Below are 6,963 nucleotides of genomic sequence, written 5' to 3' on the forward strand. Positions count from 1 at the left end.
AAATGGAGACAAAGAGAAATCGTATTTAATTGATAGGCCCCTAGATCCTGCAAATCAACATAGCTTTCTGCTATGGAACTCCTACAACTAGATGGGAAAGCTGCTTCTTTTTGTAATAAGGCTTTTCAAGACCATAAAATATCCTCATGCCAGTTTCCAAGGTAAGAACTGTAAGTCATCTAGAGTTAGGGATGTTGGTCATAAAAAATAAATAAATAATAAGGCCAATTTTACATGAGATAGAAAGAAATGTGTAATTCTTGGTTGTGACCATAGGAAAAGGTTGGATAAATTTACTATATGAGTCTGAAAGATAAATCTGAGAAGATTATTGTCATAGTTCTCTCCTATTTGTTGCCGGTCTACTTGTCTGTAATGTATTATCGCAATCAGCTCTTTGACAGAATTTTATATTACTGCTGCAGTTTGAAACAGGTTTAAAAAAATCTTTGAACATCTTTATTCTCCACAGAAGAAACTCCAAGCAATTATTTTTCCTGCTCTGATTTGACCCAAATCTTCTTTGCAAAATACTAGCTCTTTTTTTTTAGGTCTTGAAAATTTGCACCCGCAATTAATTTTACTCATGTGTACTTTTAACTGTTTGTTGATATTGCTGTATTTCCTCTCAATCGTACCAGGCTTATCAGCAAATTGTAAGACGTGTGAATTTAATGATGTGCAAAGCATCTCAAAATGCCTCCTTCTGAAGGAATAAAAGCAAAAAGATTTCTGGAAATCTGTCTCTCGGTATATCTCTCAAATGAATAGTGATGTCAATCAGAGGTCTCACCTGGGCATATTTTTTTGGCTTGAAGTCTTACTTCCTCATTCTGTTAATAGTCTCTCTAGAAACTAAGAGATGGCTGTGTCTCAGGAGAAAGTTGGGTTTATCTTTTTAGGGGGATGAGGCATTATTTTCCTCAAATGTCAAAATCAGAATTAATGTTACCATCTCTCTTCAAACACATTCCACAAACTATATCTTTGCAAACTATATCCATCTCTGTTGGGGGGGGGGGGGGGACAGAGAAATATACATGTCCTTCCAATTCTTCACTTTTTACATTCCTTTCTTTCCCTGTATTCCATAGTATTCTTTCAGTGCTTCAAAAAAGTATCACTATGCTTCCAGTAATAGGCTTACAAAGCTGGCCTGTTCAACCCAGGTTGTTCTAAGTTTACCAGAATGTGTTTTGACAACTGTATCAAATACTCTGGAAGTACCTTGACTCAAAGCACTTCTGATTTGAACAGGAAAGATGTTCTGAATCCAAAATAAGGCTCTCTTTGAACACTTATGGAAAGGGCAGATGAACGCTTTGAGCAGAGATGGATCAGCCAGTTTTATACTTTATAGTCAATATGTTTTATATACCCATATATAAAAGAGAGAGCCAATTTGATGTATAGTGGTTAAGACAACAAGCTAGAAACTGGGAGCCCCTGAGTTAGAGTCTCTTAGGAACAAGGCCAGTTGGGTGACCTTGGGCCAGCCACTCTTACAGTCCTAGGATGGCAAACCACTTCCAAATTTTTGCCAAGAAAATTGCAGGGACAAGTCCAGATAGTGGTAAGGCATCAAGACTTACTCAAAGGCAATGCCCTTCAGTCACATTTTACAATCTAGATGTTTTAACTACTGTCCAAGTTTCCTTCTGTGATTACCCAGTGTTCTGTTTCATAAATGTGTTTTGTGGGGTAAGAGCTAAAATAGCAACACAATTTCCCTGTGACATAAGTAGGAAAGCATACAGTGAAAAATCTGGTGTAAAGATTTATATTAAGTCTCGCTTGACAGTGTCGCTTGACAGTGAAATGGGTGGCATATACATTTAATAAATAAGTAAAAATCTCAAATTTGGGGAAGGACCAGACTGAAAAAATAAACTGTAATTCTTCTTGTAGCTACTGTACTTTCAAAAGAAGAGCAATGTCTGAAAAACATTAGGATATCATCTGGAAGCACATTAGATTTCTGCATCTTGCCAACCATACTATTTTTACCGCCAAAATCCTCTTAATTGGCTATTTTCACATTTAATTAAATCATGTTTTATTGAATTAACCTAAGCTCTTCTCACGACATGCTGAACTATAAAAGAATCCTATGGGTTGGATTTGTACAACATCCTAGCCTAGTGATGGCGAACCTTTTTTTTCCTCGGGTGCTGAAAGAGCATGCATAAGCGCTAATGCAAATGCGTGAGTTACCACACCCATAATTCAATGCCTGGAGAGGGTGAAAACCCCCACCCCAGGGAGGCCCTCTGGAGGCTGGAAATGGCCTGTTACCCAATTTCTGGTAGGCCCAGTAAGCTCATGTTTTACCCTCCCCAGACTCCAAAGGCTTCCCTGGAACGAAGGGAGGGTAAAAATGCCTTCCCCCATCCCCCTGGAGGCTTTCTGGAAGCCAAAAAAGCCCTCCCAGAGCCTCCATATGAGCCAAAAATCAGCTGGCCGGCAGACATCTGCATGTTGGAGCTGAGCTAGGACAACGGCTCAAGTGCCAGCAGATATGGCTCTGTGTGTCACCTGTGACACTTGTGCCGTAGGTTCGCCCTCACTGTCCTAGCCTAATTACGACAGGATCACTGTGCCTTGATGTACTCTGTAAACTGAGTGGTGATGAAGAGCACAAGAGCTCGCAATTCCTGAAATTTACACACTAATCCTGTGACAACCAGCATTAAGAAACAGAGACGTATGCATCCTATGCAATGTTCATTATCAGTGAAAGATAAGGTAGCTATTGAAAATATTCTGTCCTAGTTTTTCCACACTGCTCAGCTTCACAGTGTAACTGAGCCTGATGACAAAAAGGGAGCCTCTGTTACGGACATGTTTTGGAAAAACAATATAGTGCCACCAGAAAACACAATAATAAATAAAATATATAGATGTGCAGAAATGGATATCAAAGGATTAAACAACTCAGAATATTATGATACTTGGATGGTATAATTGGACGGAAAACAAATTTAAAAATATATGATACAATGTGAAATAACACTGTTGACCTCTCCTGATTACTAAGAGGTCAGTAAGGGGCATGCATAAGTGCACCAGAGTGCCTTCCGGCCCCTGTCCAAATGTTTCTCTTTTACTAGTATCATGTATATAAATATTGTTATATCTTTGTATGCCACCAATATGTACTTGACAAAAAAAACCAAACAAACAAAAAAGAACATACAAAAATTAGAATTTTGTAAATATGAATAATATGTGTAAATATGCTGTAAATATAAATAATAATAATAGATTATAGAATGGATATAAGAGATAGGTATGGATCTGAATAAAATTATTGTGATGTGGTATTTTAATGAAAAATTGAATAAATAAAGCTTTTAAAAAGGGGAGCGTCTGTCTCGCCTTCACTGCTGCCGTACCCTATCTACAAATCCCGGCTTAAGGAATGGGAAAATAAGGGAATTGCTCTGGATCAATCCTTGATGAGGCTTTTGATTGTTACATTATTTCAATAAATAAAAAAGGAAATCTAGAATGAACCGTATATTAGTCACCTAACCTTCACAGGCATGATAACATCCACAATTTCTCGTTAACCCCACTGATTAATGGTGCTTTCAAGAAATTTCTTCTTATTTCTAGGTGGGTTCTCTTTTTGATTAGTTCCATCTGTCCTACCTTCAGGTGCTTTGGAGAATAGTTTGATACCCTTCCTTGAATTATTGGAACACTGCTATAAAGTCATCCCTAATCCTCATTTCATTAAACTAGCCATACCCAATTCCTGCAACTGTTTTTCATGTTTTAGCCTCCAGTTCTTTAATAATCTTTGTTGTCCTTCTCTGCATTTTTCTAGTATCTTTTCTTTTCCTTTTTCTTTCCTTCCTTCCTTCCTTTTTTTCTTTCTTTCTTTCTTATTTGTTTGTTTTATTATTTTTAGGCAGGGCTGTATCACCTGATATAGTTTCGTTTATAGCATGCAAATTTTCAATTAATACAGGCGTCTTGGCAACAATAGGAGAGCCATTTGCTATGGGTTTCTTTATTCTTTGTGGTGGTTTCTTATTTTGAGTATATTTTTCTTATTTGTTTATAACAATTTTAAATTAAGAATTGGTGAAAGGTTTTATAGGTAGTGCCAATTTATAAAACAAAAGGGCTGATTCCTACCTTGCCAACATAGCAAAACTTGTATAAAGGAATACATATATATATAGAAAAGACAAAATGCTCATTTATTTATACATTGTGGTTAACTAGAGATTAAAAAAACATCTATTTTAACATAATATGAAAGGAAGGATTTCAGAGAAGGACAAATAAGTTAATGCATTCCATTCTATTGATAATTTTTCTAAATCTTTAGACTAAAAGCCTATAAGGAAAATAGAGAAACAGTCTCTTCACGCTCGTTATCCAATGTTACTTGACAATCCTGGGTTAAATAAATATGGCATGTTTTATTGGATTCCTGGCTTCAGCATGAACCTTGAAAAAAAGTGTCCGATTCTTCTGACACCATTAAAGTATTAACTGGGCCTGATTCTTCTTTCCTCCTTCCCTCCCTTTCCCCCCACTTTCCAGTACAATATGAAAATGAAAAAAAAGATCTGCTTGAGTTCTTGATGGCAAAAAGACATGGCAGCCTTTATCAAGCATTACTAGTTGGTTGCCCCTTTAACTGCTTCCTTTTTCTCACTCCATGTTGTGGACGACTGACAAGAAGCAACTCAGCCTGCAAGACAAATATCTCAGAAGAAACGTCCTCAATTTCTTGGACTGTAAAGGTGAGGTGTGGGGAAATGTACTTTTCGACTTGCAATATTCCATTAATGTTATCATACAATAAAGTTAGAATTCTTCTGGATATGCTTCTTGTCTAAACTACTATAGTTATCACCATTCTCCAAACAAACTAAAATAGACAAACCAATTTAGGAAATATTTCGAACTTCCACCTTTTGTCAAAAAAAATGCTGAGTCCATAAACCATATTGTTGATGTTGGTGCTGGCCCATCAATATAAACCATAGTCTATGGTTTAGTATGGCATAAGTAGCAACTTCATTAAATCACAATTAAGCAAATACAGAATGAGTTATTTGAAAAGATAGTAATCAGACTGCAGCATGAAAATGGGATTTAATTATACTTCTCCAGATATTTTATAATCTCACATAACTACAAAGAATATGAATGAATCATTTTGCTCTTCACACCTTTTATTAGTAGAAATTTCAGATATTTAGTGAATTGCATTTTACACATTTTTACATTTCATTAAATCATTTTGAATAGTCTAATTCTGTTTTAAAGTGTCCATAATAGCGGGTAGTTCACTTCTATTTATGCAATGCCTCATATCTCTGAAATTTGTTGTGCAATGTTGTGTTGTACTGTACCAGGGGTGGGTTCTGGCTTACCTTGCTGCCGGTTTGCTTCCTGATCCGATGCACAGGTGCATGAAGGTGTAGTTGTAAAAAACTAGCTTCTGCACATTCATAGTAGCAAAAAACCCAGCTTCTGCATATGTGCAGAAGCAAAAAAACAAAATGGCAACCCCTATGGTGCCACTTAGAGCAACAGGAGCATGACAGGCCTGGGTTGCTGCCGGTTCTAGCAAGCCAGGCCACCAAGTTACTATCGGTTCTGTAGAACCAGTCTGAATCGTCAGGAACCCATCTTTATACTTGTACTGTACTGGTCTTTAGAAAACCTGCCAGCTTTTGAGTTTTTCTTTGGGTCTTTTGTGATGTATCTAGTTGGATGAGGGGAATATTGTTGTTCGATTGGCCATGTAATCCATCCTTCCTGCCTGCTTGCCTTTTTATAAGAAAAGGCATACCGATTTTGTATTATTTTCATTAGGTTTTGATAATTTAATTGTTTCTGTAAGCTAGTCAGTGGTCAGCTGGACATCCATACATGTCTTAAGTAAAACAAATTAATAAATGTGTCAAGTAAAATGGAGTAAGAGTGCAAAGCGATAATTTGCAGCTCCTAGTCTTTAAGAGCAGAATAAGTGGAAAATACCTCAAAATATGTCTTATTGTTCAGGTGAAAGTAATAAGGGTTTTGTGTGTAATTCTGAATAAAAAGTAGTACTGAAGCAATGAAAATTCATATTATGAATCCATTATGTCTGGATTTGCAAGCATTGCTAGCTAGCTTTAAAAAGGCAATTGGGGTAATTTAATGTGCACATAATGATTAGACTCCTATAATGAATGCAAAGAGATGCTCCAGACATTTGACTCTGCTTAGTTTAACAAACTCACTGAGGATAAAAAAGGCATAAATAATTTCTCAGAAATAATCAAATTAAGATCCAGTCTGTTCTCTTTTTCTGCATAACATCACCTCCTTTCTTTAGCAAAGAGGAATATCAAAGATAGGAAGCTTTTATGGTGGAAATAGGAAAAAATTTAAGGACAGAGATTGAAGAAGCTGGAAAGGTGCAGCCTTGAGATTGAAACAATTAGCAAGTTCATTTTCCTGAATTTAATCTTAATAGAATAGATTAGAATTCTTTATTGGTCAAGTGTGATTGCACACACAAGGAATTTGTCTTTGGTGCATATGCTCTCAGTGCACATAAAAGAAAAAGATACATTTGTCAAGAATCATGAGGTACAACACTTAATGATTGTCATAGGGGATCAAATAAGCAATGAGGAAACAATATTAATAAAAATCTTAAGGACACAAGCCACAAGTTATAGTCAAGTTAATATATTTCCTTTTCAATAGGGAAACTATAATAGTCTTCTTCCAGTTATCGCAGATGTTGTCTTCCATGTACAATCACTGTTGTAGAATTTGGTTCAGTTCCACTCTTCGAGATATTAACAATCGTCTCATCCAATCTTTAATATCTTTCTTTCAGCACTCTCTCCCAGAGTTTCATCCCAAATCACACCATCCCTTTTATTCTTAATTCCACCCACACTGCTGGAGGCTCCTTATTTAGCATACTTCATCCGCTTA

Source organism: Erythrolamprus reginae, chromosome 2 (genome assembly GCF_031021105.1).
Source record: "Erythrolamprus reginae isolate rEryReg1 chromosome 2, rEryReg1.hap1, whole genome shotgun sequence".
Taxonomy (NCBI): Eukaryota; Metazoa; Chordata; class Lepidosauria; order Squamata; family Dipsadidae; genus Erythrolamprus; species Erythrolamprus reginae.